This window comes from Meriones unguiculatus, chromosome 10 (genome assembly GCF_030254825.1).
Source record: "Meriones unguiculatus strain TT.TT164.6M chromosome 10, Bangor_MerUng_6.1, whole genome shotgun sequence".
Lineage (NCBI taxonomy): Eukaryota > Metazoa > Chordata > Mammalia > Rodentia > Muridae > Meriones > Meriones unguiculatus.
In genome coordinates, this window is record NC_083358.1 from 5,425,614 (window position 1) to 5,437,902 (window position 12,289).

General features: G+C 41.6%; 1 protein-coding gene across 4 annotated transcripts in view; it reads left to right on the plus strand.

Moving 5' to 3' along the window:
• The window catches only part of Ankrd11 (ankyrin repeat domain containing 11), a 166,612-nt gene that overhangs the window by 53,225 nt on the left and 101,098 nt on the right, over nt 1-12,289 (plus strand). The gene's annotated exons all lie outside the window — the stretch shown is intronic.

The following is a 12,289-nucleotide window of genomic DNA, read 5'->3' on the forward strand; positions in this document are numbered from 1 at the left end:
CAGGAAACTTTTTTTTTATAAAGAAAAGGACTTTTTTTTTTTTTTTTTTTTTAAGCATTAGCCACGCAGGCACACACAGCCCCTTCATGGGTACTGTCTATTTTTTTCTTTTTTAGTCTTTAAAAATTAAAATAATTATTCATGTGTATTGGTGTTTTGTCTGCATGTCTGTGTTAGAGTGTTGGAGTTCCTGGAACTGGAGTTGCAATTGTGAATGCCATGTGGGTGCTGGGAATTAAACCTGGATTCTTCCAGGTCCTCTGGAAGAATAGCCAGTGCTCTTAACTACTAAGCCAATTCTCCATCTCCTTCACTCCCTTTTTTCTTTTGCTCTGGCAAGACTGGAAGAAGGTGAGTTCTCATCCTCTGTAGGTCCTGCTGTGTGGGGCCAGGGCAGCTTCTACAGCCTAAGCAGGGCCCTGCCTGTAGATTGCGGGAACTGGGCTTCTGTGGCTTTAATTTTTCCAAATAATTGTGACAAGTGTTTTGTTTTTAAAAGTTGTATTATTGCTTGTCCCTGGCACAACGGGAGCATTTCCACTTCATACTAATACATTTGTAAGATGTTCATTGTTTAATAACAGCACAGTGGATTCTTGGAGGAGGAAGGCTGTTGATATGACTCATCCCATTGTCTTTTAAACTTCCGGACAGTAAAAGAAACTAAGGAGACAGGATGTGGGAGTGATTCTGGATTCTGTGTTTTAGACATAATCCTAAAATGTCACACTCTGCTCTGTGTTTCTTTGTCTTGATGGGAGTAAGTCATAGACTGTGGGGTTAAACAGACTTTTGGCCCCAAGATGTGGTCACTCCTGAAATTTGTGCAGTGGTGGTGAAGCTGTTCATTCTGTGGTGTCTTGGATTATGTTGAGTTCAGCTTTCAGCCAGAATTATGAATGGCAATTTGGAATGGAAACTTCCCCCAGTGATTTTGAGACTCTGTAGAGGTTAATCTAGAACAGTTAGAGTGTTGTGTGCAACTGCTGTCCTTTGCTTGTGTGGCTTTGCTCAGCCACGTGACTGAAGCTTAAGGTCTGTTGTGACTCAGTATGATGGTCTCCATGGCAGTGTAGTTCAGATGGCTTTCTCACTCTCATCATTTTTTTTTTTTTTTTTTTTTTTTAATGTGGCTAGCACTTGGGAGGCCAATATATGAGCTTCCTAAGTTCAAGGCCAGCGTGGGCTACATAATGAGACTGAGTCCAAACTAAACAAAACGTCAAACCAACTTGTATCTCCTTAAAAACTTTCCTGTTTATTAACAATGATGTAATCTACTAGAACTTTCATAGTGTTGGTAGGAAAAAGAACTTTATTATGATAGTACATATAATTACTTTTAAAACATGCCATTACCTCAGAGTTGATCTATGATACATAGCCTAGGCTAGACCAGAACTGTTAGTCCTCTTGCCTTTTTCTCCTGAGTGCTCAGGTGACAGGTGTACAACTCTACCAGGCTTGCCCTTGATTTTTGAACACTATGTATCATACATTGTGATAATCATAACTTTGCCTTGTGCTAATTACCTTTAAGATAAATAGAAAGAATGCAGTTGGCTTTGTTTCCTGAAATGAGCAGCCTTTGACACAGTACACTTACCGTGTTCTGAGCAGGTCTGCTGTCTTCCTGCTGTGGTGGACTCTAACCCTCTTTAAGCTGTGAGTGGAGTAAATCTTTAATCCCCAAAGGGCAGAGTACAGGAAGCAGTTCTTGCTGATAACCGGCAACTGGATCCTTTTATTTAGAAGAAATTTTCTAGGTTCTCTGCAGTCTTTCAGATTGTGTATCATAACCCATCATGTCGTAAGGAAAATTTCCCATGCTTGGTGGTGGTGCTTCACTTTAAAATCCCAGCTCTTGGGAGGCAAAGGCAGGCAGGTTTCTGTGAGTCTTGTGGCCAGCCTGATCTCCAGAGTGAGACCCTGCCTCCAAAAGGAAGAAACACACGCGCATGCACTCACACCTACATGCCTACCTACCTGCCTGATAATTTCTACAGGTAGAAAGGTCACAAAAGTAGAAATTCATTCTTTTTAGTTTGTTTTTGTGTTTTGAGACAAGGCTTCTCTCTATAGCCTTGACTGTCCTGGAATTCAGAGGTTGGCCTGATTTTGTCTCTCAAGTGCTGTGATTACAGTTGAGTGCTACCACACCTGGCTCTTAGAAATTCATTCTTATAGACCTTGCAGTACTAGGCTTGGTGTTTGAACTTGGCCCGCATATTATACACACACACCCTACCCTAGAAAATAACCCTTTAATTTTTTAGTATGGCCAATCTTTTGGATTCTCCATAGTTATTGGTCCAAGTCTATAAAAGCCACATTTGTCGAACTTGGTTCAGCAGGAAACAAGGTTGCTATTTAAGGCCAACCTGACTCTATAGATAGAAGTGCCAAACCATTCCTACTTCAGAATCCATCACCCTCCTTTCAAAGCCTGGACTCAGCCATTAAACCTGAAGAGGTTAGGTCACAGATCTTAGGTATCTTTTGGTTTTCTTGGAGGTCCAAAGGTAGCTGCCTCATCCTAGGTACTGCTTGATCTGGCCAAACGTCTGTAAATGTTGATTACTGTGGTAAGGCAAGCAAGGCATGTTGGGAGAGAAGAAGGCTTTTCTCTCTCTCTCTCTCTCTCTCTCTCTCTCTCTCTCTCTCTTTTTAAGTTCCAAAATAATTTAAAAATTTTTTTTGTGTGTAATTGTTCATTGTTTTTGAAGTTAGGGGTGTTGTGTGCCTGCTGGCTTACTTCCAAGTGCCTTCTGTGTGTGTGTACATATTGTTTGTAATCTTATTTTATATCCCCGTAGTTGGTTAGCCTGTCTGTCCTTGGACACTGTTGTTGTGGAGTTTTGGTTTATGATACGTAAACAAATTTGTGTTTTAATCCCATTTGTGGGATATGGGACTGATTCAGATTGTCTACAGCAGCAGGCTATTTGCCTCTTGCGGGCTCTGTGAGGGGCTCTTTGCCAGCTGCAGATTTAACCCTGAGGATTCTGAGAGGGAATAAAGGCCAGAGAATTGAGGGTGTTCTAAGGAAGAGGAAGGCTGCCCTTTCCCTTTCCCATCCCCCGCTTTGCTCCTTGTTCCTGTTGATGCAGTATGACGTAGAATTTGGGGATATCCTGAAAAGACTGAACTTGCCCCAAGGAACCTGATGACCCTGAGCAGCAGGAAGTAGCCTAAGAGAACTATGCTCTCTCTCCCTACTAACCTTCTTTCTCTCCTACCCGGTGTTGGGGTATTGGAAGGGATTGGGTGGAGTAGGGAGAAAGAGGCATAAGAAAACAAAATAAAATAGATTTTTAAAAAGTACAACACACTGTCGCTTATCATTTGTGTTGACTGTCACTGCTATATAGAAATGGAGTGACTTGTATGTCTTTGTATCTTGGGAACTTTTCTGTCTGAGAATACTAGGGTACTTGGGGTATAGACTTCAGTACCCAACATTGATCTGTATGAAAATGAACCAGATTACAAAGTGAAGGTTCTTTGAAGGTGTAGTCACTAGAAGCTGGGATTCATGATGACATTTGAGCCATATAAAACTGGAGGTGCAAAGATGAGACACCAGAGGAGCCTCACACTGCAGCTTCATTGCTTGGAAGGTCAGTCAGAGGACCTACTTAAAGGGCAATGAGTGATCCTGCTTGACTGCCCCTTTGGATAGAGGTCAGTAAAGGTCAGTGTCGGTGGGAATCTTAGGAAAGATGTTAGATTTGGGATGCAAGATTTCGGGGTGTCTTGTCTGCCAGGCAAGGGAAGAAGGAAGAGATGAGGAGAGAGGTTGGCAGCTTGTTCAGTTGGTTTAGCTAAGAACACGGGAACAAGGAAGATGAGCATAAAGTAGTTTTTCTATTGTTGTATAGCCTGAAAATGGCAGACATTTTGGGAGGTGGATTCTCTCATATTTGCCATTAGAGTATTTGTATCATCTTTGTTTCTTGGAAGGAGAGATACCTTCTGTCGTTGCTAGATGGGCTTTGTTTTTAGTTCAGTGATGAAAAGATATGTTTTTCTTTCTCTTCCCTGTCCCTTCATGTGATTTTGTTCTTCTGTTGCTCAGTTGGCTTTCCACTTCAAGACTCAGCTTTTTGAGTGCTGGACTAGAATTTCATCGCATGCCACCATTGTGCTTGCTGCTCAGTTTTCAGTTTTAGAACTGCTCTTATAGAATCTTAGTTTGATTTCCTTTTTTGAAAATTATAGTATACAAATTGAGGGGAAAGGGGAAGGGAGGGAGAAAATATTGTTTATTTTCTTGGATGTCTTTCTGTTTTTAAGACATAGTCCAGTTCTAGAGCCCTGGCTGGAAATTCAAGGTGTAGCCCAGGTCCGCCTTGAACTTCTGGCAATGCTTCTGTCGTAACCTCTTGAGTGTTTGGCTTGCAGTTGTGAAACTGTGTTTGGTTTGATTGGTTCCTTCTACATTTCATCATCTCTTCATGTTTGCATAGGTTAGAGGGCAGTCTCAGGTATTGTTCTTTTAAGTGCTGGGTATCCAAGCACTTCCTCCACCAGCACATGGTCCTTCATTGACCTGGACCTTGTTGGTTAGGCTGGATGAGAAGTGATCCCCAGGAGTTTATTTCCTCTCTGCAGCATGGTGTTACAAGTATGCACTACCGTAGCCAAACACTTACTGTTTTATATGTCGGTGTACTCCTTGCATGCTTGGTGCCCAGGGAGGGCAAAAGAGGATATCAGGTCCCCCAGAACTGAGTTGTGACGGGCAGTTGTGAGCTACTGTGTGGGTGCTGGGAATCAAACCTGGGACCCTTGAAAGAGCAACCAGCGCTCTTAAACACTGAGCCATCTCTTCAGCCATGCTTGACTTCTCTGTCTCTGTCTCTCTCTGTCTCTCTTTATTTTATATTTAAGTCCTCTATTTGCATGTACATCTGCACGCCAGAAGAGGGCATTAGATCACATTATAGATGGTTGTGAGCCACCATGTAGAAGCTACGAATTTAAGTCAGGACCTCTGGAAGAACAGACAGTGCTCTTCACCACTGAGCCATCTCTCTAGGCACCCCCTTCCCAACCCCCCTAACGTAGGTTCTGGAGATTAAATTCAGGCACTCTTGCTTACAAAATAAACACTTTACTGATCGGGACCTGTCCCTGACCTAATGCCTGCTTTCTTGATGTCAGTCTTCACTAAGTGGGATTTGTATATTTATGGAGTGTGGCTAATTTAGGCTTAAATGTAAAAATAACCTTTTTCTACCTGTAACCGCCAACAACCTCCCCATATTTTATAGATGTGTATTAAATTCAGCATTTTATTTAATAACCTTTAGAGACATTAGATGGGTTTATTAAGTAGCAAAGCATGAGTTTTTAAAAAGGACTACCATTGTTGAACTTCTGCTTAAGATCCTTCAACTGACAACTACCTGTTTATTAATGCTCATTCACAGGTAGTCATTATAATTTTCTTAAAATATGTAGTGATTATTTTGGGTTGCAATATTCTATACCTGCTTAGTTGTTAGTGTTGAAAGTGGCTCTTTCTCTCTGTGTCTGAGAGAGAATGTGCACAGGTGCATATGTGTAGAGGCCAGAAATTATCTTCATTTGTTGCTATTTTATTTATCAAGACAGGGTTCTTTGAACCTGGAGCTTACCAGTAGGCTAGACTGACTGGGCAGTGAGCTCTCAAGACTAGAACTTTGGTCTTTTTTGCTTGCACAATAAGCACTTTACCCATTTGTGCCCCCCCCCCCACTTTTTTTTTTTTTTTTTTGGCCTAAAATGTTATTTCTTACTTTATATATGAATTAGCAGCAGAAACAGAGGACCTTTGGCATGTCCAGAAAGAAGGGTTGAACTCTTGGCACACACATTAGACTCCCGAGTCCCGCCTCTTCTCCAACTTTGTAGAGTTGACTGCTTTTAAAAAAAGAATTTAATTTTATTTTATATGCTTTAATATAAAGGCATAAGATCCCTTAGAATTGGCGTTACAGACAGTTGTGAGCTGCGATGTGGGTGTTGGGTTTTGAACTCGGGTCCTTTGGATGGACAGACGGTGCTCTTAACCACTGAGCCATATCTCTAGCACCAAGTAGACTGCCTTTTGAAAAACGCTGTCTTCATGCTCACAGAGGCTCTCCTGTGATACTTATTAAAGGAAGTCAGTACCAGTTTTGTTTTCATTTCTTTGAGTTTCGTCAACTAAAAGAGAACCTTGTCTGATGTTGTAACAAGAACATTTTGCTTCATATTTAGTATGAAGAACCTGTCTTTTTGCTGGGGATGTCAAGATTGCTAGGAGGATCTGCATGACTATGCACAAAGCCTTCAACTTATATTATCATTTTCCAGGCTAGTGGATGGTTTATCAGTCACTAAACCAGTACAAATTGTCCTTCTAGGAATTTGTGCCAGTTTAGAGATGATTGTTGCCAGCATACTGAATCAGAGTTAAAAAAAAGGTATGTTCTAGCCCACAGAGATGGGCACCTACATTGGACAGCTCACAACCGCCTGTAACATCAGCTGATGCCTCTTGGGGCATTGGCACAGGTGGCACACACAGACACATTTTATTTCTTTTTTTTTTTCCCCTTCACATTTTATTTCTTAAGTTTTTGACCAATCAAGTCTGTGAGTAAAGAGACAGTGGGTATGTGTTACTAGATACATTCTAGGTTTCCTGCTAGGCTACAAGGCCTTTTTTTTTGGGGGGGGGGGTTGTTAAAGACAGGGTTTCTCTGTGTAGCCCTGGCAGTTCTGGGACTGGTTTTATAGACCAGCCTGGCCTCAAACTCACAGAGATCTGACCGCCTTTGCCTCCTGAGTGCTGGGATTGAAGACATGTACCACCGTGCCCGGCTTAGGCTGCATGTTTTGAAGATTCATCACCACACCCACTGAATAACCACACTTGGATTGATCCCTGCTGCATGTTTTCTTGCCAGACATTTGAGGGCAGTGTTGGTTTTACACAGTTAATTCAGTCTTACAAGTAAGCATAGGTTCTTTAGAATACCAGTCTACTCAGCTCCTGGGATCCTAGCAGTTTCTCCAGTTTGTACTCTATGGCTCTTGTCATTTGATGCTCATGAGCTATTATGCTACTTGCATCAAAAGGGTTTTGTTTGTTTGAGAAAAGATCTCACTTTGTAGACCAATCAGCCTTCAGGTCATTCTTCGCTAGCCACCTGAGTGCAGGGATTCTAGACGTGAGCCACTACCCTTGCCTAAAGGGTTTGATGTGTTTCAAATTGAGCATTTCAATTCTCAGTTTCCTTTATGAGAATGGCATTGCCACAGGCTGCCTTGATCTCATTCCATAGAGCAAGTTTGGGTTCTAGAAGACATCTGTTTTAAAATATATATGAGAGGGCTGCTGGCCGTTTTCCTTTTGCTGATTGATAAGGGACTGTACCATGTTTACTTCTTCATCTTGGGGAGTCTGTGGTAGGATTGAAACATGGAACTCATTCTGTGCTTATCCTTATTAGAATACCTTACAAGTGAATCTTTGTATTTAAAATCACCTCCTACCCCCAGATTGGTGCTCTCCAACAATTTGTCAAGGAGGGGGGAAGATTTTTCTCAATTTTGAGAAATTTTCTCTTAGGTGGTATTATACAAGTATGTATTAAAAGAACTAACTCATTGTTGATTTATTGTGAAGAGTGTGGAAGAGGCTGTGAAAATTCTCTTTGCACTTCTCAGCCTCATACATAGAAAAATGCCGTGTGTCGGGAGGTGGAATTGCTAGGAGACATGTTGAGGGAAGCTAAGTGCATATTCTGTAGAGCTCCTTGTCTCCTTGTTTATGTGTAGTGAGTGGAAAGGCTTAAGTTGAGGGTCTGGAATTGCATGTAGGGGATGCACCAAGTTCATCCTTTCTTGTATGTGTGTTTAAGGGAAAGAACCAACTGTTAATAATTTAGTAGCATCATTGCAGCTATTTTTCAAGCAATGGAGTTTGTCTTCTCTCTCCAAACCATGGCTCTTTGTCAAAGCATATGGCATGTGGAGCAAAGGTATTGGGTTCTGTTCTCATTTTTATGTAGGAACTTTTATTTTTTATTTTAAGAAATTACTGAGATAAGTCTCATTTTGTAGTTGAAGCTGGCCTAGAACTCACTATGTATACCAGGATGGCCTCAAATTAAGAGATCCAGCTTCCACTGCCTCTCAGGTGCTGGCACTAAAGATATGTGCCGTCATACCTGGTAGGAAGGCTTCTGACTTCAGTTTGGTTTTGTGTGAGTTTGGACTGATCACCGATGTGCATTTCTATTTTAAAATAATATATTTTGAATGTTATGTGAGTCATAGCAAGAGGGCCCATTTTTAAAGCTATCATGGTTGGAGAGTTTGCTCTGCTGTTGGGAGGTGGTCATTATGTTGGGTGCTAGATCATGCATATAGGAGGAGGTAGCCCTCCCAGTGCCAGCCTTCTAGAGTCACAGCCACTCTTCCAGGGGCTACTGAGATACGGTTTGGAGAGGTTCTTGCTTTTCTTGATCTTCATATCTTAATTTTGTGTGTAAGCTATATTTATCTCAGTTGAACTTTCATGTTTCATAGAATATAAATGGAATGAACCAAAAGGACAAAGTGTTGGGACACTAAGGCTAGAGATTGTAATTTCCATGCTAATGCTTACATAATTGGCTTTATATGTTTCCTTGTTAGTCAAAGTGTAGTCCTTTGACACTTGGCATTTTCTTCTTCTGACTTATGTATGTGTTGTTTCATCTGGCTTAGTTACAGTGCTCAGCTCTGAGGTTGTGGTGATCATCAACAGAATCCATGAGATAGTTCAGTGTTGTGGGTGATGACACAATATGAGTGTGTGGGCTGCTGAGCAGTGCTCCTGTCTCTGGTGGTGATGTAAGGTGAAAATACAAAATTTACACATGTTTATTTAGAGAATTTAGAAAAATCAAAGGTTTTTTGGAATTAGGTCAAGACTTAGCTTTGATATTTGAAGGATTAATAAAGAGTTTACCATATGAGCAGGAGTGGGGAAGAGCCCCCTTTGTTTTTTGGTTTTTAGATAAAGTCTTTCTATATAGTCCTGGCTGCCTTGGAGCTGGCTATGCAGGCCAGGCTGGCCTCCAGCTCAGAGACCACCCATTTCTGTTTCATGAGTGCTTGATTAAAGGCACACACCCACTATGCCCAGCCTTGTGATATTTTTAAAAATTAGTAATATACATTATTTGTACAAAATAATGGTTTTCATTGTGACATTTTCACAAGTGAACATGAAGAATGCTTAGATAATATTTATGCTCTTCCTCTACCCTTTTGTGTCTTTGGCCCTTCCCCTGGTTGAGTCTCAGGATATTGATCTATAATGTAGGCTGGTGTTGAGCTCTGGGTCTTTCTGCCCAGTCTCCCAAGTGCTGGGAGGGTGTGCTACCATGGCATTATTCATGTGTGTGTGTACATATTCCATCAAAATGTACTCTTCTCATTGTGAGCGTGAAATTTTAAAAACAATATATTTTTTGTCCAGCGACCTGTTTTGTAGGCCAGCTGGGTATATAGATGAGGGGTGTGTGACATATGGTAGATTGACTTATAAACAGTATGGAGAATAAATTGGATTTGGTGTGTGGTGGGAGGTGGAATAACTAAGTTATGATGTAAGTAGAGAAATACTGACATACTGAGACTTAGACATTAGAATAGTGGCATTAGAAGTAGGAAGATTTTTTTTTTCTTTTGGAATTGAAATTTACAGGATTTACAAGCTCACTTTTGGTATTAAGCAACAGCTGGTTTCTGCTTTGTAGGATTCCATAGACAGGGGCTTCTAAAGCAGTCAGGAAGTTCAGGAAAAATAATAAGTTGGATAGAATGATTTACCCTCCATGTGTGTTGTCTACATGAGGAGGAAGAGTTGAGTGAAAACATTGATCCACAGTGTATCTCGTTGGACATTGACATGGAGGGAGTTCAGAGTTGCAGACATGGAATTAAACAGCATGATTAAAGCCACATTAGGTTGATGAAAGTGCTAAGGAGAATGGTAGTTATGGGAAACATTTCAGAAGCAAGTGGAGGAAGATCATGTAGGAAATGAGATGAAGCAGAAGTACCAAAGGAAGTGGGGAGAGATTTAAGAGGGGCTTGGTAGAGAAGGAATCATTTATAGGATAACTTATTTTGCTCCTAGTTTAAATGGAGGCTGAATTAAGGCTACCCTGGATTTTTTTTTTAAGGTATGAATTCTGTCTCTCTATAGTTTACAGAATTATGTTGATATTTTAGATCAGTTGAAGGGTTTGTCAGTTGCATCCCTAAATGCTCTCCACTAATGAAATGGGACGCTCTCCAGCATGTGGATGGGTATGACCATTGTAGATTCGTTCTTTCAAAGCTGAGCTTGATTTGAGTCGTCAGGCATATTACTCAGCCACTTGGAACTTGATTTCTCACAAGAAAGAGGAGGCCTTGGGGTAGACATGTGGGACAAGCTGTGTGATGACCTACCACTCACCAGCTCGCTCTCAGTACCAGAGTGTTCCATATTCTGGGTGTATCAGTAACCAAGCCCGTTCGTAACAAGCCTAGTGAACGTAGACTTACATATGCATAGTTATGCACTGGGGCCATCTTGCTTATATTCGTCTTTTATTTAACCTTGGTTACTCTCTAGGTTTTTTGAGGCAGGGTTTCTCTGCGTAGCCCTGGCTGTACCAGAACTCACTCTGTAGACCAGGCTGGCCTCAAACTCAGAGATCTGCCTGCCTCTGCTAGGATTAAAAGCATTTGCCCCCACTGCCCTCACTAAATATTTAAGTGTGTGTGTGTCTGTGTGTCTATCTGTTTGTATCTGTGCCTCTGTCTGTGCGTATGTGCATATGTGTGGGGATGCCCGCAGAGTATCTGTGCCTCTTCTGGAGCTATAGGTAAAACAGGGTTTTGATCTGTCTCATATGAACTTGAGTCCTCTAGAAGAGTAGCAAATGTTCTTAAGTTCTGAGCCATCTCTCTAGCCCCTGTAAACATTTTTTTTTTTTTTTTTTTTTTTTTTTATAAATAAAGGTTTTATCAGGCCTATTTGGGATTTTACTCAGTGTAAATAAGACTGCTGGTGGGTGTAAAGCCTGTGTGTCAAGAAGCTAGTCGCCTTAGCCTATGTTCTCAAGTATTTGTGGTTACATTTGTGTAGGAAGGAGTGCAAGGAGAGGCAATTGGAACTGGAGACTACATGCAGTAGAATTTTCTTTTAACCTAAGGAAATTGCTTCTGTTGGGTGGTATTCCTTTGGTGTCACTGGCTAGGCATCAGAACATACTGTTGAAGCTGAGGAAGCTGTGGTTCATGGAAGTGGGTAGATGCACTCAGCCGAAGCCTGCAAGGTGGGATATCTGTTGATAAGTCACTCAACTAAAGCTTACATGGTGATGTGGGGAGAGGAGCACATCTTTAATCCCAGCACTCTGGAGGCAGAGACAGATCTCTGAGTTTGAGAGTAGCCTGCTACAGAGCTAGTTCCAGGACAGCCAGGGATGTGCAGAGAAACCCTGTCTCAAACCAAAAGCAAACCAAACCACCACACCATCACCAACAGCAATAACTTCCCTCCCCCAAAGAAAAAAAGAAAAAACTTTCTCACCCTCTTGTGACCTAACAGCAGCCCTTCTCTGTTCTATGTCAGAGACTTGGTTTGCTTTGTATCAGATATTAGTTTGTATCAGTTATTGCTGTGGATTCACAGTCTAAATAAGGATTCACATTTGGGAATAAGGAGGGATGGGTGCATGTATTTAAAGTTTTGAGACCGAATCTTTTTTTTTTTTTTTTTTTTTCTTTTCTATGAGGCCCAGACAGGCTCCCATTGCTTTTACCTCTCACGTGCTGGAATTGTAGACAGGCATTATCACACAGCCCAGGGGAGCTATTTATTGTTTGTTTTTGACGTCTACTCCCACCCCAACTCTTTTTTTGTTGTTTGTTTGTTTGCTTGTTTTTGAGAAGTGTTTTACTCTATAGCCTTGGATGGCCTGGAGCTCACTTTGTAGACTAGGCTGGTCTTGAACTCTGATCTACACCCTTCCTCCTCCTAATTCCATGGGATCTTCTGTTGTCTCGTCCCTGCCCCCTTTCCCCTCCCTTTTCCTCTGTGTGGCCCTGGCTGTCCTGGAACTCAGTAACCAGGCTGGCCTCAAACTCAGAGATCCCATGCCTGCCTTTGCCTCCCTCCCAAGTACTGGGATTCAAAGCGTGTCATCATGCCTGGCTTTATTTTTATTCTCTCTCTGACTGTGCATGTGTGCGTGTGTGTGTCTGTATG